The sequence below is a fragment of the Antechinus flavipes genome, chromosome 6 (genome assembly GCF_016432865.1).
Source record: "Antechinus flavipes isolate AdamAnt ecotype Samford, QLD, Australia chromosome 6, AdamAnt_v2, whole genome shotgun sequence".
In the NCBI taxonomy this organism is placed as follows: Eukaryota; Metazoa; Chordata; class Mammalia; order Dasyuromorphia; family Dasyuridae; genus Antechinus; species Antechinus flavipes.
Window position 1 is genome coordinate 212660832 of NC_067403.1, and position 25787 is coordinate 212686618.

Below are 25787 nucleotides of genomic sequence, written 5' to 3' on the forward strand. Positions count from 1 at the left end.
CTGAGTAAGCCTTAATGAGCTGTTCTGCAGTCAGAGTGGACTCTTCATCTTCCCTCCCAGCTCACACTGAATCAGCTTCTGAGCCCGGCTGAAGTTTTCCTTGAGCACTGGCATGTTGGACAACACTTGGTGGTTCATAGAATGTCTTTGGGATGCTTCATTTTGCATAGCACTAGGGGAAAAAAACAGCATTTATTAGAACTTATCTATTCAAGCCCTGTGGATCCTAGTCCCAATTACTCTCCCATCCAGTCTCTCCTTTCTCCTTTCCCTTTCCATGACCATCCTTTCCTCTAAGCTATGATTGTATTGACTTCTTCAATGTTCTCTTGCCCTCTAGGAGGGACTCAGTAAATACAACTTTGGGCCTGGAATCAGGGAGACCTGACTTCAAATCAGTTACCCTGAGCAAGTCACATGGCCTATCTTTGCTTCAATTTTCTCATCTGTAAAATGGGGATCAAAATAGCACCTATTTTCCAAGTTGTTGTGAGGATCAAAAGAGACATTTACATAGTGCCTGGCATATTGTAAGTGCTTAATATATGCTGATTTCTTCCCTTCTTTCCTTCCTTCAAACAGTTCAATAAACATTACTTACTATGCGACAGCCCCCAGGGATACAAAAACAAAATAGTTCCTGCTGTTGAGGAGCTTTTATTCTACTGGGCAGGAGATGGGGGAAAGCACATACAACATGTAGATAAGCAAGTGATCCAATTCAATAAATATTTAATGAGTACCTAAGGATGCAATTAATAAAAAGAAAGAGAATTCTTGCCTTCAAGGAACTAACAATCTAACAGGAAAGAAAATATACAAAAGGAAGCAGGAAAGTGAGGGGGATCACACTTGCAGGCAGGTACTAGAGAGAGAGACATAAAGAGACAGAGACAGAATGAGAGAGAAAGAGAAAGAAAGAGAGAGAGAAACAGAGGAAAAAAGAGAGAAAAACAGAAAGAGAGAGAGAGAGAGAGAGAGAGAGAGAGAGAAATGATAGAAAGAGACAGGGAGAGAGAGAGAGAGACAGAAACAGAGAGACAGAGAAAGAGAGAGAGAAAGAGAAAGAGAGACAGGGAGAGAAACAGAAAGAGAAAGAGAGAGAGAGACAGAAACAGAGAGAGAGAGAGATAGGGAGAGAAAGAGAGAGACAAAGAAACAGAGAGACAGACAGAAACAGAGAGACAGAGAGAAACAGAGAAAGAGAAAGAAACAGAGAGAGAGAGACAGAAGCAGAGAGAAAGAGAGAAACAGAGACAAAGATGGTATTATCTCACCTCTCCTCTGGGTTAACTTCCTTCTGCCCCAGGACCAGCTGGGATTCAGTGATTGATCACAGACTGGATTATACCCCTGTGCCCAGTCCTGCAACTGTAGCCTTACCTCTTCACAACATGAATGGAATACAGAGAAGGCCCTGTCCTTGGCATGTTGGGAGACAATCTCCCTTAGATGGCTAACTTTTAGAAGTTGTGAGAGTTTGTTTTTGTTTTAGGGAGGTTCAGATAGAAGGGAGCATAAGTATACAGACTCTTTCTATTTTAAAGATGGACCAGGCTTCAGTTGCTTGTAAGTTGGATGTTGATTTCTGTTCCTTTTAAGTACCAACTTTGTAAGTGATGGGCATGTTGCCAGGCTAACCCACTAAAGTTTATTTAACTTCCAGTATTCCTGAATTAGAATCATAGCTGCAGAATTGGAAGGTAACTTAGAGATTAGTCAATTCAGTCCCCCCCATCTGACAGATGAAGAAATTGAATCCAAAGAGGAAAAAAAAATTGTTTCCTTAGGTCAGCAGCGATTAATGGGCCAAAACTTGCATCCAGATCTCCTGATTTTAGGTACAGTGCTCTTCATAGTGAAAGCTATTTAATCCAGCCAGAGCTTGGCTTCCTGGAACTTTTAGAAGATAAATCAAGATAAAGATCTTGAGAGCTGAAATTTCTGGGGAATAAAGCATTTAACATACTTTGAGTCCCAGTAATTTATTTTAACCATGCTTAAAGAATGTCTAAAACTACATACATCCAAGCTTTCTTTTTTGTATATTCAAAAATAACAATTGATCTTGATATCTGTATGTGCACAAAAAATCATTTTATTTATATCATTTCTTTTTACTTTCTTTAAAAAAATTTTTTTATCATTTCTTCAAAAAAAAATCTTCCTCTCAATTTCCTGTAGCATTGTAAATAACCATCTTCAGATTTTAGGATTTAACTTTGGTTGTATCAATATTTAAATTTTTAAGTATTTGTTCATGTGCAAATGTCCATTTTGGCTTTACCCATACATTTCCATTTAGTAGAAATTATTGTTATCTGTACTTTTAAAAATTAAAATAAAATGTGTTTTCTTAAAAAAAATAATATTTACTCTGCTTCTCTTATAAGGCCGTTTTTAGAAGAAATTAAATAAGGAATATGAAAATTATTTACCAATTTTAAAGTATGCTAATGAGGTATAATGGGAATGGTGTTGAACATGGAATCAGGAGGTCCAGATACAAATCCTGAAATTAATTAGCAGAATGAATTTGAGCAAGCTATTTAAGTTACTTGAGTCTCATTAAAAAAAAAATGATAATAATCCTCTTACTACATTCTCAAAAGATTATTGTGAACAAATTCTTAAATTAAGAATTTTTTTCATTTTTAAAATGAAATATGAATGCTATTTAAGTTGTTGTTTTTCTGAGAGGTTAAATCAGTAAGTATTTTATTAAGTATCTACTACTATGTGCCAGGCATTTTGCTAAGTGCTGGGGATACCAAAAAAGGCAAAGGACAGTTCCTGTTCTTACAGGGCTCACAGTCTAATGAGGGAGACAATGTACAAATAATATATAGACAGGATAAATTACAGGTAGCCTGAGAGGATGGATCAAGGAGAATTGACTGAGATCAAGGAGGACTGAGAAAGGTTTCTTGCAGAAGGCAATGCTGGAAGAGAAAGCCAGGAGAGCGAGAGGACAAAAAAGGGATAGAATTTCAGGCATCAATGACAGTCAGTGGAAATACTTGCTAATAAAAATGGAGATGGAATAGCATGTTGAGGAACAGCAAGGAAACCAATGTTGCTGAACTTTAAAAAGTGAGGAATAAGGTATAAGAAGACTAGAAATGTAAGAAGGAGATGGGTTAGGAAAGTTTTTAAAGCAATATGGGGGTTATATTTTATAATAATGGAGATAATATGGAGCCACTGAAGTTTACTGAATGGTGATGAGTTGGGAAAGATCCATAGTCCCCCTCTATGTTTTAGGATTTATTTCAGCAGAGTGAAAAATGGACTAGAGAGTGAAAGACTTGAGGTAAGTAGATTAACTGGGAGATTCTAACAATAATCAAGGCAGCATGACCTAGTGGATAAAGAGCTGGTCTTACAGTCAAGAAAACTTAGACGATTCAACTCTTACCTTCGACACATTTTGGTTATATGATCCTGGGCACATCTGTAAGTCTTTTGGTTGTTGCAAATACCTGGAAACAAAATAGATGCCCATCAATGTGTTATTGGCCTATTATTATGCTGCAAGAAACAAGGATTATGTTGAATAAAGAGAAACATGAAAAGACCTAGATGAACTGATGTAAAGTGAAATAAAGAGTCAAGAAAGCAATGAGCACAGTAACTATAGTCATAAAAGGGGGGGAACAGAAATAAAAAATTGAAACTAAATTTTGTGAAATTACAAATAAGCATAAATTCAAAGAAAAGACTCCATTCCTTTGCAGAGGTCCACAAGTATGGAATATTTCATATATTTTCAAATTGTTTTTTTTTTTTTTTATGTAGTGATTGGTTTGGTTAGTTGTTTTTTCTCTTCCTCTATTTTTTTTCAAACAAATATTCTTTGTTACATGAAATGGGTTACAGAGATAAGAGAAAAGGATATGAAGAAATTTAGGAAACATAAAAACAAAAGATATGAATAAAATTTATTTTTAAAATATATGCAAATATCCTCTGAATTAATTCTTGAAGACTCTTTTTCATGCAGCTAACAGCTTACATTTCTATTAATTTTATATCCAGAATTGAATGAGGAGGAAAGCAGTCTGTGTCACATTTAGAAAATTATCCACTGTGCTTAATGACCCAAAGTTTCTCTCTGACACGAAGACTCATCTTTCTCATACCAAAATTCTTCCCAAGAAACTATTTGGCTGTGAAACATAGAATACCAGTCTCTGAAGAATTAAAGTTGCAGGTCATCCATACGTCAATGAAGAGATGCATGGTGAGCTTAAGAAATCTGCTTCACATTAACAAAGAAATGTCTGACTAGAATAGGAGATAGGTTGGTCATGTGGCCAGAGTGGGGGGAAATATCTTTCTTTTTTTTTAATTGAAGTTTTTTATTTTCAAAACATATGCAAGGATAATTTTTTTCAATATTGACCCTTGCAAAAAACTTGTGTTCTAATTTTTCCCCTTTCCCCCCACCCCTCCACTAGATGGCATATAATCCAATATATGTTAAACATGGTAAAAACATAGTTAAATCCAAAATAGGCATACATAATTATGCAATTATCTTGCTGCACAAGAAAAAAAAATCAGGTAAAAAATGAGAAAGAAAATAAAATTCAAGCAAATCAACAAAAAGAGTGAAATTTATATTGTGATCTACATTCAGTTCCCACAGGCCTCTCTCTGGGTGTAGATGGCTCTCTGTTACAAGATCATTGGACTAGTCTGAATCGTCTCATTGTCGAAAAGAACCACATCCGTCAGAATTGATCATTGTATAGTCTTGCTGTTGCCGTGTATAATGATCTCCTGGTTCTGCTCATTTCACTCAGCATCAGTTCGTGTAAGTCTCTCCAGGACTCTCTGAAATCATCCTGCTGATAATTTCTTATAGAACAGTAATATTCCCAAACCTTCATATACCATAACTTATTCAGCTATTCTCCAACTGATGGGCGTTCGCTCAGTTTCCAGTTTCTTGCCATTACAAAAAGGGCAGCCATGTGTTCCAGTGCTAAGAAATCTCAAAGAAGACCCCTGGTACATTGAATCCCTTTTCAACCTCCATCCCATGGAAAATTTACTGGAGAAAATGAACAAGAATCATACAAGATAAGAAGTTGTGGTTGTATCACCATCTACATTGTTGAAAGACAGAGTTATAAATCTTTTGGTTGTGGTAAAGACCTAGAAACAAAATAGATGTTTATTGATGGGGGAGAATAGTTAAACAAATTATGGTGTTGGAGTATAATGGCTTTTTACTGTGCTGTAAAGAAACAAGTATTATGGTGAATAAAGAGAAACATGGAAAGATGTAGATGAACTGATACAAAGGAAAATAAAGAGTCAAGAAAGCCCTCATCCCCAAAATCATAGATCTCTACCATAAAATCATAAAAATAACCATTATTCAGTTTAATTCAGTTCATACCTATTTTTAAGCTAGGCACTGGACATCAATCATGCCGAGAGGGAAACAAAACAGCTAACACTCTTTTATAAACAAGAGAATGAGTTTCAGGAAGATAAAGTGGTTTTTGGAGATCCCAAAGGAAATAGGTAGAAGAACCAAGACCTAACCCCAGAACTTTTGCCTCTAAATTCAAGACTCTTTCTACTGGACCACGAGCTTTTGGTATTGGGAATGTGTGATACTTAACTGGGACCTGAGAAACCTTTGGGGATGATTATTTTTTGGGGCCAGGTCCTTGGTTTATGAGGGTGCAAGACAGTTGTGTTTCACACTATCAAGTTTTTGCTATAGGATTATAGTTTCACATAATTCCTGATTTAAAAGAGATCTTAGGAAATCATCTGATCCCACCACTTAAGATGATAGGATTGTAAACATAAAATCAATGTAGCCCAATGCCATCGTTCTGCAGAAAGGGAAACTGAGGCTCAGAGAGATGAAGCAACTTGCCTAAGATCACACATTAAAGCAAGGAACAAAATCAGATCTCAAGATATACATCATCTGACTCCAAATCCATCCCTTTTGTTTAGTCATTTTCAGTCATCTTCAACTCTTCTTATTCTATTTGTGATTTTCTTGGCAAAGATATTAGAATGGTTTGTCCTTTCCATTTTCAGCTCATTTTACAAATGAGGAAAGTGAGGCAAACAGGATGAAGTGATTTGCACAGGGTCACACAGTTAGTAAGTGTCTAAGACCATATTTGAACTCAGGTCTTCCTGATCTTAAGGCCAGGACTCCAGCCACTGTACCACCTAGCTGCCCTAGATCCAGTTTTACTGGTACTATTCAAAGACAACCATCTTATATATTCCCTTCTTTTATGAGAAAATGCTTCATAATTTCCAGATTTTTGTTCCCAAAACCACATTTCCTTGACCTCGACACGAGACAATGATTCTGCCCAGAAACTCAGGAAGAGACAAATAATCTTAGGAGCTCATTATCACTCTCAGTCTCCCTAAAAGAAAGCACCACTCTAAGCACTCATTCTTGGCCGATCCCTGTTGTTGGACGAAGGGCAGCTGCTATTTCTATTTTGACCGTTCCAGTTTTACAACTTTCTGGGCAAGTTTCTAAGCCAGGGGGCTGCCTGCATTGAAGAGAGGCAAACAAAGCTGGGACAGGTCTGTACTTGGGGCAGATTGTTCTGCCTGGGAAATATTACAAAAATAGATGCTGGTTGCAAGCACTCGATGTCGGGTACCATTGGATGGGGAAGAGTGATGTTAGACTGCTCATTTTCTCTTCCTCCCCCAGTACAAAGACTATACCCTTCTCTGTGATAACCACCTATTTCCTAATGCCTTTTCAATTTTCAAGGCTCCAAAGTGGTCCTGAGTTTTCTGCATGGAAAACCATCCCGTTTTGGCAAAAGTCATCACCTGGATTCAGGGTTTTCCATGAATGAGAGCAATGGAATGGTCAGTATGTATGTCAGGCTGGCCAGCTTTCCGTGGCTGGTAGACAAAGGACGCTGGACAGATTTCAGGAAGTTTCCTTATAATTGTGGCCATCAGCCCACGGGGTGCCTCGGCTATGGAGGGGGAGGTGCTCTCTCTTCCCCTTCCCCACCCTCCCTCTCCACAGTCCTAATCCTTTTGCAGCCAAGATGACCTGTTCTGAGCAGGCGTGTGTCTGGTTGCACGTGGCTATGAATGTGCAACTGACTGAAGAATTGGCAAATTTAGCCTGGGGCCATGCTAGGGAGAAAAGAAAAATAGCTCAGTCTTCCCATAAGTGGAGAAAAGGGATATGTTCCTCAACTTTTACTAGAATCGATGGCCATGTCAATCTCATTCTCAAAAAGCTTTAGCAGATCCCTACTGTCTCCAGCAAACAATATAAATTCCTCTGGCATTTAAGACCCTTCACAATCTGGGAATTTATCTAGAATCTAGCATAATTTCACATTACCCTCTCAAAGTAACCTAAGTATTGTTCAGATTGTCTATTTGCTATTCCTTCTAGGTAACAATCCACCTCAAATCTCTTCTCTTTGCCCAGGCTGCCCCTCTTACCTAGAGTGCTCTCCTTCCTCACCTCTTTCTACTGTAATTCTGAGTTCTACTCAAGGTTCAGCTCAAGCACCTTCCCTAATTTCCCCAATTGTTTGGGTGTCCCCTTCTTCTTAAATTTTTTGGTGGTTGTTGTCGTTCATTTTCGAAGACCAATGATCTCAAAGGATGATATCTTTGCCTAACCTTCAGTCACTGAAATTTCTTGGTACTTTGGATCATAGAGCAAGACTAGGAGGCAATCCAGGCTAACCCAACCTCAGATTAGGAAAATGAGTTTTCCTAGGGTAGTTAAGTGACTTGGCCAAAGTCAAACATTATTGTCATAATTGCCCCTGACCAATCAATAATTATTAAACATTCTCAATAATATAAGTAATTGCAATATATTATAAAGTAATAATACATTTATTTTTTTACATACAGTTTACTTATTCCCAGTAGAATGTAAGCTTCTTTAGGGCAGGAGCTAGTTTTTTTTTTTTTTTTTTTTTTTTTTTTTTTTGTCTTTACATCTTGAACCTGGCATATAGAAGGGATTTAATAAATGTTTGTTGAGCTGAATCAACTAACACAATAATGAGAGGTATCAACCTAAGATTTCTCCCTGTCTAATTCTGTGATCTATTGGATGCCCATTTCTGCCCACTGAAGGCTAAAAGGAAGATTATAAATTTTCTCTTTTCATAATCTGCCTTTGGAAATCACCTGCCACTTTTACTTTTTCTTTTTTTTTTTTAACATAACATGTTCATTTATTGGAAGGTATAGGGAACTTCCAGGGAGTGTATTTTCTTGGCCACCTTAAGATGGGTTCTTGTTCTACAATTTACAATCTTAAAAAGATGTCTGAGGGCATTGAGAGATTGATCATATAAGTCAGACTCTGAGGTGAGATTGAACTCAGATCTTTTTTTTTTCAATTTTTCTTTTCTTTTCTTTCTTTCTTTTTTCTTTTCTTTTCTTTTCTTTTCTTTTCTTTTCTTTTCTTTTCTTTTCTTTTCTTTTCTTTTCTTTTCTTTTTTTTTTTTTTTTTGGCTGAGGCAATTGGGGTTAAGTAACTTGCCCAGGGTCACACAGCTAGGAAGTGTTAAGTGTATGAGGTCACATTTGAACTCAGGTCCTCCTGACTTCAGGGCTGCTGCTTGAACTCAGATCTTAATGACATTATGACATGTTGCTATTATCCTGTTTTTCTTCCAAGAGAGAGGTGTGTGTGTGTGTGTGTGTGTGTGTGTGTGTGTGTGTGTGTGTGCTGTAGAGGAATTATAGACTACTGGGAAATCTGAATTGATCCTCAGAAATCATCTAGTTGTCCCTCTCCCCTATCTCAATAGTGCTTGCTAATTGAAAAATAAAACAATTTTTAAAAGAAGCATTCCGGGCTCAATATATAAAGGTATATGTGTAGATAGTTGTAAGCTTATAAAGGACAACTTATCTTTGTAGGACAAAAGAGATGAGAGACAATGGGCTGGGCTCCTTATCTGTCCAGGTAACTTGCGATTGGGAAAAAGGCACCAGTGGAGACAAGCAGACCAAAAGAGAGAGAGAGAGAGAGAGAGAGAGAGAGAGAAGAGAGAGAGAGAGAGAGAGAGAGAGAGAGAGAGAGAGAGAGAGAGAGAACGAACGAACTATGGAAGAATTTTTACTTCATTTACAGACAAGCAGAGATCAAAAACTATTCCTTCTTGCAGATATTGCCTGAAGGAAGACACCTGGTCCAAAGAAGAACAGGAAGGGACTATTGGTAAATTCTCCCCTCTCTTTATTACATGGCTCATGGTAATCCATCCCCAGTGGAAGTAAAGCCCTCCCTTTCAGGAAGAATGGATTTGTCTGGGAGGGGGGCACTTATCAACTCTTCAAAATGAGAACCAATATGGATGCCAGCTGAGTGAGTTGATCTCTAGACCACCATCAAAAAAGCAAACAGATCTGGTCCTGTTCTGGGTGATCTGGGAATGGCAAAGGTCCAGAGAAAGTTTTGGCAAATAAAAATAAGTGGAAACCCCTGGGTCCCTGTAGGAACAACTTGTCTGAGGAGTCTAGGTTGAAGTCTAACCCAACAATACAGTATTTTCTCCATATTACATTCCAGAAAGATAAACAAATCAACAAATATTTATTAGACATCTCATGTGCCAGGCAGTGTGCTAGTCACTAGAGATCTAAAGACAAAAACAAAATAATCCTTGATGCCAAGGAGTTATGGAGAAAACTAATTCATTCTCTCTCTCTCTCTCTCTCTCTCTCTCTCTCTCTCTCTCTCTCTCTCTCTCTCTCTGTGTGTGTGTGTGTGTGTCTGTCTGTCTGTCTATCTCTCTGTCTGTTTTTTTTTCTTTCTCCCCTTTTCCTCTTCTTCTTCTTCCTCTTTCTCCTTCCCTCTTTCAACTTCTCCAAAGTGTTGGATTCCAAAAAGTAGAGGTAGAGAAGAAGGGATCCCAGTAATGAAGGACAGTTATAACAAATAATGGGAATGGAAGATGGAATATTATTAATTAGAAACAGCCAGAAGGCTGCTTGACCAGAGAGTGTGTGAACGGGAAGAAGAGAAATATATAGTATACTTGCAAAAGTTAGCTAGAGCCAAGTTGAAAAAGACCTTAAATGTATACATTTAGAGAATGTGTACAACAGAAAAAGAAACAAATTCCTAGTTCAACCTCCTTTTATAAGTAGGAAGTAGCAGACTTGGAGTTTACAGCCTCCAAATCCTGAACATTTCCCACCAGACTCCCATTACTCACTGGACTTACATTGAGGCTGTAAAAGCCTTTTCCTGTACTCTCAATATGTAAGACATAGATTTTGTAAATTAATTTAGAGAATTGGGTTGGATATTGGGTGGTTGGAAAATAAAATAGATGAATAAATGAAAAAACATTTCATGAGCACTTAATATGTATTATGTATTGTGCTAAATACTGGGAATACACATGGACAAGCAGGTGAGCCCCCACACAGAGAACTTGTAAGTCAGATGGAAAAGCTTCATGGTCTTTAAGGTTTAGTGGCAAAGCAGATGGTAGTAATCTCCTTCAATAATATTCCATTGATCAAACTACATCCATTTATGATGATGCCATTTGATGGAGCCATAAACTTTGGTGGTGAGAACTTTCTTTGTCAGATCTTCAGGGGCTCTGACTGCTGAGAAAGCACAGTATTTGCCAAAACAGGTGACATCTTCAAAAAGGCTGATGATTTATTTTCCTTTTTGATCTGATTTTTCTTGTGCAGCATGATAATTGTGGAAATATGTATAGAAGAATTACACATGTTTAACACATATTGGATCATTTGCCAAGTAGGTGATAGGATGGGGGAAGGGAGAAAAAAAATTAGAACACAAATTTTGTAAAAGTGAATGTTTAATATTTTACATGTATTGGTCAACCTGCCATCTGAGGAGGGGGTGAGGGGAAGGAGGGGAAAAGTTGGAACAGAAGTGATTGCAAGGGGCAATGCTGAAAAATTACCCATGCATATAACTTGTAAATAAAAAGCTATAATTTTAAAAGGAAATAAATAAATAAGATTGAATGTTGAAAACATGTTTGCATATATTTTGAAAATAAAAAGCTTTAAAAAAAAAGTTTGATGATGGTTGTAGGGTCTGGGCTGGACAGTGGCCAGGAGGGTTATCTAGATTCTTAGGCTCAGAATTTGGGCTGTCTCTGTAAGATCTAAGGGGAAGTGATGGTGATGATCTGACTTGTGCCTTCCTGTCTCTCTTCCACAGCACCTGCTACAATAGCAGCAACAGCAGCAGCAGCGATCGTTGCTTCAGTGGTGATGGTGGTAGGAGTTGTTGATTGATACAAGGGTCCCTAATCTGAGACTTTCTAGAGACACTCAGACCGCAACCTCAAATATAAATAGCATCACTGTCCCCCAGCTTTAGTAGACCACAGATTGAAAAACTGCAAAGTCATTTAGCCCAACTCCTTCATTTCACAGATGAAGAAGCTGAGACCTAGAGAACTTAAAAGACTTGGTCAAGATCACAAGTAATAAGCACCACAGATAGGACTTGAACACAGTTCCTCAGATTCCAGAGGGAGGGATCTTTACCATGCTAGGTTTGATTGGAGTCTTCTGGTTGTCTGACCTTCGAGCATGGTAAGGGTATCACACAGTAAATCGCCCTAATGGCAGCAAGAGGAAATGACTCAGTGCCAGGAGGAACTCCATAACCTGAGTCAATCGTTTAAGGTTGAAGTAAGTGATACAAAAAGCAGTTTTAAAGCACCAGCAACAACCCTGGCACTGTCCCAGGTGCTGGGCACTCAATAACAAAAGATACTTGGAAAGATACGGGAACTTACTTATAAAAGCAACTCTGAAATGGTTGAGGAGGACTTAATCTTCCTTAATCCTTGGGGAAATGCTGAAGGGTCATTATGTATGCAAAATGGGACCCAGAGGTCTTCTGTACCTTAACCAGGTTATTTCGTAAGACAGAGTTTCTCTAGTTACTTTACAAATAGTATCTCATTTAATCCTGAGAGATAGGTGCTATTATTATTCCTATTCTACAGATGTGGAAACTGAGGTAAATCAAGGTTTAGTGACTTGTCCAGAGTACTAATAAGTATTTGAGACTAAATTTGAATTCAGGTCCTCCTGACTAGGAAGAAGTCTCACTTTCTAGACATTATACTTCCTGTCTGCTCTTGTATATATTGGGAAGGTTCTGAGGACCAAAAGTTACATATTGTGAGCTGACCTAGCAAAATAGCTTACATTCTTTTTTTAAATCCCCATGAGGAGATGGGTATCTTTGTAGATGTCAGAGAAAAGTAGATGAGCTGCTTCTCTGGAAAGCCTTCTGAGTGCATTTCTAGAGAGCTTGAAGCCCTGGTTCATTCAATACCAAAAAAACATTTATAGGCAGGCATAATATCTACTGACTATACCCGAGCAGGAAATTCTCTTTTCCCACATGAGTCTTCCCATATGTCCCTTTAGCAACTAAAGCACATTGTGGATAGAGTCCTGGACCTGGAATCAGTAAGATCTGAGTTCAAATACTGCCACCCGGAGTTATGGTGACTATCAGTTGAGATGATATTTGTAAAGTGCTTTGCAAGGCTTAAAGCTCTATAGAAATGGTAGCTATCATTTTACAGCATAATAATATTATACTGCATTTAGGAGCCGACGGTATTTAGGGCTCACCATTTCTTTTTGTAGAAGCTCATATTGGGAATAGGTGATAGGGGAGAGAACATAAACTAGAATTGGTAGATGTGCCTAAGTTAGGTAGGACAGGGGTCAGGGATGAAAATGGGTGGGTTCCAGAGCCATAACTAAAACTTTTGCACTGTGGGCAGTCCCACAAACTACCAAGTAGGGTAAATGGCAATGAGCACATCCCCGGCAGGGGTTGGAAGAGAAGGGTCGAGAGTGATACTGATGGCTGCCATTCAGGGAATTAGGGGGAAAGTATGGTAGAGTCCCAGTCTCATGTCTGATACCCTTCCTTGAACTTAGTATTCTTTGGCCCTCACATTTCCTTTGTAACAAGTAATACCCAGAGATCTATTCAGCACCCTCTAAATTCAGCACTCTAAGACAAAGCCCCAATTATCCCACCCTAATTTCTGAGGTGGCTGAGGCTATGGGCAAAGCCCAAACAGGAGACCCCCCCCCCCAGTAGCAGTTTCATTTTGGAGAGCCAGACCAGGTCACAGGAAGTCCTCAGGGTAAACTTGAGGTCGGAAACTATAAATAAAACAACATGAATAAAGGTCTGACGTCTGAATAGACATTATTTGCTCTTGCCTCAAAGCCCTAAGACCTTTTGTTTTGTACACCTTGGATTCTGAAAACATTTCTAATTAGAGTTCCTCCTCCACCCAGCTATTTAGTCACGCCACGATGAGCAGCTGGCTCTCTCTTAGCCTATAACTGAATTTTAGTGGTTATTTCTAAAGAATCATCCTTTGTCTCCAATAATTCTCCCTAAGTAGCGGAATGACCCACTTAGGGCTTCCCTCCAATAGCTGCATCTTCCTGGTCACAGCCTGGATCTCTGGGCAGGTCCTCCGGATATGGGAATAGTTAGTTGCTGCTCTAGCCCTGCTGGCTCACAGAGCTATTGTGAGAAACAAAAGATGGGGAAAAGCTTTGAAGGGCACCTAAAAGCCATTAAATATGAGCCTCTGCCAGCCAGGTAGTGAGTAAAGAAAATGAAATGTAATACTCTTTTTCCCCTTGGAGGGATTCCAACATTTTATTAAAACACAGATTTTTGTTCCCATACATGTCTCACCTATTTTGGGATCTTTACCAATGCCATTCCCTATTCTTGGAATACCATTTCCTCATCATTTTGGTCTTTTAAGCTCTTCCCCAACTTCAAGATCCAGCTCAAATGCCAGCCCCTCCAGAAAACCTCTCCCTGGTAGAAATGAACTTTTCTCTCTGTACTTCACACACGGAACTCTCCTGTGTCCTTACTAAACACATTCTAATTTATATTATGTTTTTATATACAACAAGGTGTTTTTATAAGGTCACTGGACGTGATGTCTATAAATCTTAGGTTCAGATCCTCCCTTGGATACTCACTCCTGAGCAAATCACTTAATCCATTTATGCCTGAATTTCCTTATCTATACAATAAAGGGCTCCAGCTGTACATCTAGATTCATTCTAGATCTGTGATCTTATAGTTTATTGTATATTATGTTACCAATTAGACTGAAAGTTCTATGAAGGCAAGGAATTCATCAGATTTCTTTTTTTTCACTGCTATCCCTGTCCCCTCCTTTCTAGGAGGCCTCAAAATTAGAGATTTATTTAATTTCTATTTCTCATAGTAAGTGCAGACTCACAGCTCTGAAGTTGGAAAAGACTTGAGAGACCATCCTCTCCTTTCAAAGGGGAGAAATGAGACACAGGTGAAGGGACTTGCCCTAGTTCACCTAAATAGAAAGTGTTAAAAGTAGAAAGATAAGACCCCCTTCTTGAGAATTTGTGATTTTTCCATAGTACTAATCATTACAGGGAAATCACTACTGTCCTTTCCCCCTCCTTTTTAGGGGACCTCAAAATTACAAGATGTTTATTGAGTTACTATTTCTCAAAGTAAGATGCAAAATCATAGCTTTGAAGTTGGGAAAGACTTAAGAGACCATTCCTTCCTTTCAAAGGGGAGAAATGAGACACAGGTGAAGGGACTTGCCCTAGCTCATCTAAATAGGAAGTATTAAAAGTAGAAGGATTAAACCCTATGCTTGAGAATTTGTGATTTTTCCATAGTACTAGTCATTGTAGTGACTGCATGTGAAAGGAAAGCCCTCAAAGTTTCTTTGCTTCCCCTTATTTCCCTTCTCCCCATCTATGAAATTTGGATAATAGCAACTGAAGGCAGGGTGGGGCCGTGGGAGATAGTCCTGGGCTAGGAAGATGCTCTCCACTTAGTCCTGTCACTAAGCAACTGGTTGATTTTGGAGAAGTCCTTTCCTATCTCTGAACCTCTCCCTAATAAAGGGGTTGAAGTAGAATCTAACCCCTAGATGATGGAAGATGGAATAGATAGAAAATGGAAGAGACTTCCAGTCCTGACACTTTACAGCTCTCTGTATCGTATGTATTGAGGAACATAGTATGCCTTTTATTTTGGATTGATTCAGCTTGTACATCTCCTTTGTATGTATCAGCCACGTGTAAATTTGTGCTGAGTTATGTATTCCTTAAACAAGAAAATGAGCTTTTACTCTTTGATTTTTTTAAAGTACTTTAAGTACTTTTTTAAGCAACATCATGACCATTGCTAAGGTCTGGGCCCACCTGGACCACAGATTCAATCTGATGTATGCTAAGTGTGCCTTGGTTTGTAGAGGAAGGCATGGAGGATGGAGAGTTCTCTGAGGCAGGGGAATATATGGCAGCCATGAAGAAAGATTATGAGGAGGTTGATGTGGATCCTGTTGAAGGAGAGGGTGGCGAGAGAGAAGAGTATTATTTATCCCCTTCATACAACTCTGCAGCATGGAGCATCCCAAACTCATTAGCTTAAATAAATATTCAGCTTAACTGTACCCTAGGCAACTTGTTGAGAAGGTACCATGATGGTATGAAGGCAACTTTGATCGTATATAGCTGGTTACTTTCTCTACACTATCAAAACTGCGATCATATCTAAGTTTTCTATGTCTCTCTAGTAAAAAAATTTCCATCATGACTAGGAAATTAAAGGCTTTAAGGAAAGATCTAAAAAAAAATTTAATTTTTAAAAGTTCATACTACAAATTTATTGGATTATGCTGAAATATTCCCTCGATTGGACACTCTGAAAGGCCAGAGAGAAATTTAATAATCTCAGTCTAGGAAGTCTTACAAAGCCCTCTAATACCATTTTAATTGAACATGATACCCAGAATTGAAGAGAATTCGGGGAAACCAGAAAATTGTATTATGGGAATAGCACCACCTAGTGGATTCTAGGGGAATATTCTAAGATAATCATAACATTTTCCCCAAAATCTGTCATTATGTTTGAATGTCCATGAATCCTTGGGTTGGGGGGGGGAAGCGGGGTAGAAAAACTGTTGGGGCAAGAAAAATATTTACTAAATGCCTATTTATGCACCAGACACTATGTTAAGTACTTTACAAATATTATCTCATTTGATCATCCCCCTGAGGTAATTGTATGAGTCTCAGGTCTTCTCAACCTGAATCCTCTCCACTGAGTCACCTACCCACCTCTAGGTATGGAATAGGACTTGAGTCATAGAATCTCATCTCCAGGTGAAGAGATTTCAGAGCCTGGACTTCCTCTTTTATCTCTAGTCCAAATTCAAGAACCTCGTTCTGCAGCATTTTCCCTTAAGTGAGTAGATTTTGAATTTTCCATTAATAATAATAATAATACATAGCATTTGTATAAGCGCGTAAAGTTTGCAGGTGATTTACAAATATGATCTCATTTTATTCTCCCAACAATCCTGGGAGTTACGTGTTATTATTATCTCTATTCTAGATCAAAAACAGACTGATAAGCCATTAAATGACTTGCCCATGGTTATACAGCTAGTTAAGTCATTGAGCTCAGGTTTTCCTGAGGGTCCCATGCTCTCTCTGCCTCTGCTTAGGGTCTCGGAGGGGAGGGGAGGAGATATTAGTGAATAGCAGTGTCTATGATGGGTGAAGTCATGGACATCAGTGTATGTATCGGGAGGAGGGAGTCCCACAAAAACAAGGAGCCAGAGAAGAGATGGATGTGATCAAAGAGGAGAGGATCAATTTGGAGTGGGGGGATGGGCCACGATTGAAGCTGGCCCTAGCAGAGTTTGTGCTTATATCTCTGGGTATATCTGTTTACCATTTTCTGGTTGCTTACAGGGCACCGGGCAATGCAGGCTGGGTAGGAGAGAGGGAGGTTGGCAGGAAAAGAGACAAAGGATCAAGTGACTGTGGTCCCATTAGCAAAATTGAAAACTGGGGACATCAGGGAAATTTATCAAGTTTTAGAACTGGAAAGAACCTTAGAGATCATCTAATCCAATACTCTCCTTTTACAGTGGAGGAAACTGAGTCTCAGGGCAATAGAGTCACCCAAGATCACACCACTTGTGTGTTTGGCAGAGTGGAGAAGAGGCTTCCTGCCTCCCGGTCCAGAGTTATTTCCAGTCTTCTACCCCTATCTCTTATCTGGAAAGTAAAAATATAAGAATGATAAAAGTTGTAAAGAGGTAATTTAGCAAATGACAATTTAGCAAGAATTTATGTGCCAGCCAGTATATTAGGTGCTGAGGAAACAAAGATAAAAATAAACTCATTCCTACCTTCTGGGAGCTTACATTCAGGGGAAACAACACATACTTGTATTGGAAGATTAAAAGAAAAGATCTAGAAATCTATTCTAATCAAGGCATATAGGCAGAAGAAAGCAGGTATTCCCCTGCCAGGAAGATAAGCTCTAGGTGGGGAGCATCGCCTTTTCTCTACCCTGTTCTTCCTGTCCCATTGTAATATTGAGCAATTCGGAACTGAGTCTTTTTTTTTTTAATTTCATAGTTTTTTATTTACAAGTTACATGCATGGGTAATTTTACAACATTGACAATTGCCAAAGCTTTTGTTCCAATTTTCCCCCTCCTTCCCCCCCACCCCCTCCCCTAGATGGCAGGATGTGGGTCATATTCTTAAAGGAGTCAAGAATTTGAAGCTGGGGCTTAGTGGAGAATTTCCAGCTGTGTCCCATTCCCCAGTCCGTCTCCAGGGACCAATTTCCCTTTGGATCCCAAAGCAAGGTCCTTCAGAGCTGACCAGTGCTTTCGAGGTCATCAGACTGTGGTCCTTCATTTAGATAGATAATTCAAGAAGAGCAACATGTCCTCTGCTTTCTATTTTGTAAACAGGACAAGTCACTTGATCCTTTTTCCTCTGTGCTTAGCACCCTGTGAGTCACCAGGGAATGGTAAACAGACATAACTACACCCTACCTGCCTGCTGACCATGAATAGGAGCCAAGAGTCGGAGAAATGGTCAGTCCCATTGCCTGCCCCTTACCAGTTATGTTGGAGACAGGATCTTTTTCTGGGTGCCCTACAGCTTACTGAGTCATCTCCTCTCAGTGGCCCCGTACTCCATACATTAATAAGCTGCTCCTCTCTTTTTGAGAGAGTCCCTCTGCATGGAAGACATAACGTCAGCAAGAGAGAGCCAGTCTCTAAATTAGGAAAATCTGGGTTCAAGTCCCTTTTTTGGAGATGCATTAAAGGTATGATCCTCATCTCAGTGCCCCTAAGATGGTAAATTCTAGGGAATTTGCTGATGTGCGTTGCTGAAACAGAAGTTCCCTGCCAAGATGATACTTTAGGTCTTTTGGACAACTTAAGAATCCTGAAGTCACAGTTAGTTAAGTCCCAGGTCTGAGACTTACTAGCTGCATTATCTTGGGCAGGTCACTCACACTCTGAGACTCAGTTTCCTTATCTGTAAAACAAGGGAATCAGACTTTATCTTTAAGGTCCCTTTAGATCTAAGCTCCTACAATTTTGACCAAAATTGTTGTAAGTATCAGAGTTCATGGATGCAAAAATATTTTGTGACCATAAAATGATCTTGGAACCTGTTTGAAGGGCGGTAACTCAAATTTAACTGGAGTGTGAGAATTTCAGACATAAACTATATGATTGATATAAGTTCCATTTGGAGTCTCATGTTACTGAATGCAGCACAGCTTAAAGGCATTACTTCCTTCCTCCCAGGTGCACCCTCTCACTGTTGCCCAGTCTAGTCCCCAGACCCTTTCCCAAGCTGTCCCACTGGCGCCGATTTCCTTTTTACAGTCTCTCCTACTTCCACCCACCACCCACGGTTCTGTCTGGACATCCCTGGGAAAAGAGTCATCTCTTGTATGGACTCAAACCCTTTAGTTTCAAGATGAAATTATCCTGATGGTCATCTCCATCATCCCGAGATCTCCTTTTTCACACTTCCCCCACCCTGTTCTGCCTTTAGTTTTATGAATTTTCTCATTTTTCAGTTGTTCTATTTCCTCCTCTATTGAGACAGCCCTTCCAAAATTCCCTTAGGTTCTTTTAAAAACCAATTTTTTCTCTACTGACCCCTCTCCTTGGTCTTCACAAACCCTCAGCTTGACCCTTCTACCAATCTCCTACTAAGTAGCCCAATCTGCCATTAACTGAATAGCCCAAAGGTTCAATCCCCAACTCCAAGGATATCCTCAAGCCCTCTCAGGCTGGCTTGTTCACAATTAGCTTGTTAAAGAAAGGCTAATTTACACCTATTGGCTAAGTCTCCCCTCTTCTAAGGGCTTCAGTTTTCTTATCTATAAAATGAAAGAATTGGATTAGAGGATCTTTAAGGTTCCCAAAGGTCCCTAAGATTCCTTTCAGCTTCTTGGTCCCAAAGCATCTGCTTTAATTCCAAATTAAAACTCCATTGATCCTTAAACTGAATATCCTCTAATTCACGCTGCACTTTGGACATAGGTCTAATTTTCAAGGCTCTTTCTGATAGGAATCAGAATCTAAGAATTTCGCTTTGCACTTTCCATCACACACACACATACACATGGAAGAAGATGTACTTTGAAGTAATTGTTAAAAAAATAAATAAATAAAGTATATTCCCCTTTCCCCAACTTCCTCTAGCCTACCTCATTCTTTAGGGAAGGTAGGCTCACACTTAGCTCATTTACATAGTATTAGTTCCATCAAATCCACATCCAAAAGTGGCAGCCCTACTGAATGATCTAAATTACCCAAGACTGAGTCTTAAAGGTCACTTTAAAAAATTAAAGTTTTTTATTTTCAAAAAAATTTCACAATTATCATGCTGCATAAGAAAAATCAGATCAAAAAGAAAAAAAAATGCAAGCAAATAACAACAAAAAAGTAAAAATACTATGTTGTAATCCACACTCAGTTCCTACAGTCCTCTCTCTGGGTGTAGATGACTCTCTTCTTTATTGAACAAATGGCACTGGTCTGAATCATCTTATTTTTGGAAAGAGCCATGTCCATCAGAATTGATCATTGTATAGTCTTGTTGCCGTGTATAATGTGCTCCTGGTTCTGTTCCCTACATTCGGCATCAGTTCACATAAGTCTCTCCAGGCTTTTCTGAAATCATCCTCCTGATCTGTTTCTTATAGAATAATAATATTCCATAATATTCATATCCCATAACTTATTCAGCCATTCCCCAGCTGATAAGCAGCCGCTCAGTTTCCAGTTTCTGGCCACTATAAAAAGGGCTGCCACAAATATTTCTGCACATGTGGGTCCCTTTCCCTCTTTAAGATCTCTTTAGGATATAAGCCCAGAAGAAACACTGCTGGGTCAAAGGATAGTAAAGTTTGATAGCCCTTTGGGCATAGTTGCAAATTGTTCTCCAGAATGGTTGGATCAGTTCACAATTCTACCAACAATGCATCAGTGTCCCAGTTTTCCCACATCCCCTCCAACATTCATCATTATCTTTTCCTGTTATCTTAGCCAATCTGAGAGGTGTGTAGTGGTATCTCTTTGTATTTTAAGTGGTCTTCATTTGCATTTCTCTGATCACTAGTCATTTAGAGCATTTTTTCATGACAGAAATGGTTTTAATTTTTTCATCTGAAAATTGTTAATACGTTTTGAATATTTATCAATTGGAGAATAGTTTGTATTCTTAGAAATGAATCAATTCTCTATATATTTTAGAAATCAGATCTTTATCAGAACCTTTGGATATAAATTTCCCCCCCAGTTTACTATTTCCCTTCTAATCTCACCTGCATTGGTTTTGTTTGTACAGAAACTTTTTTTTGTCTTTTTTTATTATAGTTTTTTATTGACAAAACATACACATGGGTAATTTTTCAACATTGACCCTTGCAAAGACTTCTGTTCCAACTTTTCCCCTTCCCTCCCTCCACCCCCTCCCCTAGATGGCAGATAGACCCATACATATTAAAGACCTAATCTAACCCCTTTATTTCTTCTAAGAAAAAACTGAAGCCCCAAGGCGAGTCACCCAGTAAATTGCTGCCAGAGCTAAGGCTACGACTCAGAATCTCCCCATTCCCAGGCTAGGACTCTCCTCAGCATCACCTGCCTTGGCGGTGGGCAGCAAGGTAACAGGAGAAGGCAGTAGCTATGGCAACGTCTCCAGGTATATATTTTCCACCCTGCAGTGAGAGGCTCTCTATCTGGAATAGAAACACCATGGTTTGGGGACTTTTCTATCAGCCCCAGAGATTTTTGAGTCATAGGATTAAAGATTTAGAGCTAGAAAATTAACTTGGAAGCTATCAAGTCCAGCAACTTCATTTTACAAACAAAGAAACTGAGACCCAAGGAGATTAAGTCACTCACTTGGGCTCATAAAGCTGCAATTCTAACTCTGGTCTTCCTGACTACAGCTCCAGTGCCTTTCCTATTACAAAATGCTTTTTCTTTCCAGATGCTCAGCCCTGCAAAACCCCCTTTCTAGCACCACTGCAGCCTAATGTTGAAAAATTAGGGTCATTAGTAAAAAATGATAGCTTAAACTTCTACAATAATTCAAAGATGGCAAATTGTGCACATTTCACATTTGAGCCTCTAAGGGGGAACTATGATTATCATACCCATTTTTCAGATGAGGAAAGTGAGAGTGATCCGCCCACCTATCTAGTAAGTGTCAGAGTGGAAGCAGAATCCAGGTCTTCTGGCTCAGGTCACCCTACTAAGCCGCCTGCGGATTTTAGAGATGGTCCGCTCTGCGCCTCCAGATGCTCTTCCCCGGAGCAATGTGGGAACGCACGGGCCCTGGCTGTGTTTACAGCTCACACTTCAACACTCGGCTCTCCGCGAGATCCCAGCGCACGCTCTGACAAGCCCAAAGTGGTCCAGCGCATAGCTGGGCTGCCCGCCCGCATTCTGGCGCTCTGGGATGTGCCAGAAGGGGGCGCGCCGGAGCCAGCCCGCACTCCGGCTGCCGGGGACCTGCCCCGGAGCGGCTCTTTCACAGAGCGAGTTCTGGACCTTTTCCTTCGCGCGGTGTTTTGTGTAGGGAAGGCTCTGAGTCACAGGCTTTCACCTGTCCCTTTCGGGGAATCATAGATTAAAAAACTAGAAAGACTTTTAAGGTCTTAAGCACAATCCTCTGGTTTTTCGGATGAGAAAACAGACCCAGAGAGGTTGAATGATTGCCGGAGGCAGGATTTGAACCCAGCTTCCTTGGTGATGAATCCAGCACATTTTCCTGTACACCGTGTTGCCTGTAAAGATAAATTTGTACTTAAATATTGTGCTTGCTATTATACATTGTGTGCTAGGTGTTGAAGGGACAGCTGGATGGCTCAGTGAATAGACCAAGTCCTCCTGAGTTCTAATCGGACTTAAAATATTTACTAGCTGTGTGATTCTGGGAGAGTCACTTAACCCTGTTTACCTTAGTTTCCCTATCTGTAAAATGAGCTGAAAAAAAATTAAATAAATATATATTTTTTAAATGAGCTGGAGAAGGAAATGGCAAACCACTCCAGTATTTTTGCCAAGAAAGTCCCTAATGGGATCATAAAGAATTGGCCATTACTGAAAAAGACAACAACAAACGTTTATATACACAGTGTATATATATATATATGCAATGCGTTATCTGTGTACACATGTGTACAATATATGTTACATGCATGTAGGTTTGGGGTCACATGTATGCACACACAAAATCCTTAGTATGGAATAGATTGCAGGAAGAGCCCTTAATCTCAGTAGTTCCGTGTGAGTTCCATATATATGTGTGTGTGTGTATTACTTGAGAACACATATGTTTCTGAGTATAAGTAGGCATGAGAGTGCGTAACTGCTTATATCTATGCACTTATGCTATGTACACACATATTTAAATTGCTAGTATTTATATAGCAGTTTAAAGCTTAAGAAGTAGTTTATATAATTTATTTCATATCTATATAATGAGATGAAAAAACTGATTCTGAGAGAAATTAAATAACTTGCCCAGACTCACATATCTAGGGAGTATCTAAGGCAGGATTAAAATTCAGGACTTCCTGATTCCAAAACATCGTCAAATGATTTTAAAACAAATACAAATGATTAATCATAAAATCCTATTGACTTTCCTTTGAAATATCTTCTCTCCCTTCATCTGGAACTAAAGAGATTAGACTAATGAGATTAAGGTCTCTTCCTGCAATCTAGGGCTTTGTGAGTACATATGTGTGCCTATAGACTTACATAATGTAATATTTATGTATATAACAATATATTGTATATACATGTACACCTATATATACATGTGTGTATAAATATTTGTTGTATGTATATATATAATACATATATACATTAAAAAGATACTTGATTTCCCCTCCTCACTCTTACCCTCCCCTTCCCTTCTTAATGATCTTATATTTATTCACTTTTTACTTATTCATATATTTATTAATCCTTTCCATTAGGATGCAAAGCTCCTTGAGAGTAGGGATTGTTTCATTCTTGAATTTGGGTTCACAGCCTGGCACTGATCCTGGCACAGCAAATACTTGTTGATTGATTCAGCCACACACAAACATGTGCATTGACCCCCTCCCCAAACACACACTCAGATGCCCCTTCACCCCCAGTCTGTGAGTGGTTCCTTCTGTAGCTACAGACACTTTCTGTAGCCACTGTGATGGCCTGGTGACTCTTGCCCATTCATGCTGGTTGCCCTTAGGGGCTTCTGACTTTATTTGTTAACACCATGTATTTTAGAAGATGATCACCCCATTTCCAAATAAAAACTCATGCCAGGCCAGCTCAGATTTCCCTGAGCTGACACGAATCCATCGAATGTGCTGGCAAGAACAGAAAATGTAATGTCTAACAGCTGCCTTGAATGATTTATTTTAATTCTGCTTGATATTTGATGATAAGGTTAGTGTGGGGAGAGGGGGAGCTCCAGGCAAGGTGTCAGTTTGGCTCTCTGTGCCAGGCAGCCCTGTTCTGAACTGACTAGCCAGGAGAGCTGGTGCTTCGGGACTGTTTGTCCCTCTTGGAGTCTCTAGGAGACTATGTGCTTGTCCTTTTTATTCCCTCCTTCTCAACAATGTGCTCTGACAGGTAAAAGGATCTCAGATATGGCATATCCCAGATATATAAGTACAATATTGCATGCTGCTGGCTTCTCAGACTGATTTGCCAAAATGAATATTGTTCAACATGGGAAGTAAGTTCTTTTTTAAACAAGAAGTAATTGCTATCTGTCAAGATTCCCTGGGGATTGATGGAGGGAGAAGGGAAAAGAGACCCTTCTTACCATTATTAAAATCCATCCAAAGTTTCCTTCCTACCTTTCCGCCTATTTTCCTTTGTGCTTAGCTCTGGTCCTATCCCTCCTTTCCTCTGAATACTTAGGTGGTTCCTTATTACACAACAAACTATTCAATTGGCATTCAAAGCCCTTCACAATCTGATACCATTCCAGTTTTCCTTCCTTATTTTACATTCTTCTTCTCTCCCTTGTACTGTGTTCTTCTGCCCAGTTGCACTACTTTTTGTTCCTCCAAACACATGCTGTTCTTTCTCACCTCTGTATGAGTATATATGACTATTTATGGTTTATCCTAAATGACTAGAGTTTTGTGATTAAAACTCACTCCGAGAAGGCTATAAAATACAGATCCTATTTGGTTTTCTCTTCCATGGTTGTTTATAGGAGGCTCTATTTACTTTTAGTTTTCATCTATCCCCAGCCTCTCTAATCCACAGATCTGAGCACCATGAGACGTTTCAATCAAGGGCTGAAGTTTAGTATTTCCCTAGATCCCAGAGTCCAATAAACTTTCTATACAAAAGCTATGTAGGAAAAGAAACAAAAAGTAAATCAGTTATAGAAAAGGCAAAGAAAATACCATTTATTCAAACACATTCCTATGGTATTGCTAAATGAATGTCAAGTCCATTTTCATGTACCCAGGTTAAACATAATGTATTCATCCAAACTCAGTAGCAGACTGAGCATAGACTGTCACAGCTGCTGAAACTAAGCTTATGGTTTTTGCTGGCTGGGTGAGGCTGTGGGTCTGATTCACAAAGGTGCTAAAATATTTCCTGAAGCCATAGTCTTAAAAACTGAGATAGCTTTCCTTATATGGAAGACATATAGGATCACAGAATTCTTGACATGTGTGCCTTTTTTAATGTGCATTTTCTGTCCCTATGCATTTTTCAAGAATATTATTTCTCTCTCCAGTAAAGTGGAAATTTGTGGGCTATGTACTCTTGTATATATGAGGAGATTTTCCTATAGTTTTTCTTTCTATATTGTTAAAAGTCTTTCACTTTCAAATAATATGTCTTCTGTTTGCTGTGGTAAAAAAAAAAAATAATAATGTAGGCCTTGTAAACTGCAGCTGTGAATAGAAGTTGACCCAAATTTTTCTTGAGCTTGAAATATTTTCAAAAGGAGTACAATTGAAGTTATAACTCTTTTTATAATTTTCTCTGTGATTTTTGGAGATTGTAGATTTTGGTTCACATTATCTGAGTCTTTAGACTTACTAATTGATGTGAGTCCTTAGAAGCCTCTACCACCTTTTAGACTATCTCAGACAAACTTCTTAAAAAAATACAATGGTGAAATGGGAAAAAATTAATGAAGAAAACGACTTCTTAAAAAATAGATTTGGCTAAATGGAAAAAAGAAAACCATTTCTTGAAACACAAAATTGATGAAATGGAAAGAGAGAACAAATCCTATGAACAAAACAACTCATTTAAAAGTTCAGTTGGCCAAATGCAAAAGGAGATAAAAAAGCTAACTGAAGGAAATAATTCACTAAAAATAAGAATTGAATAA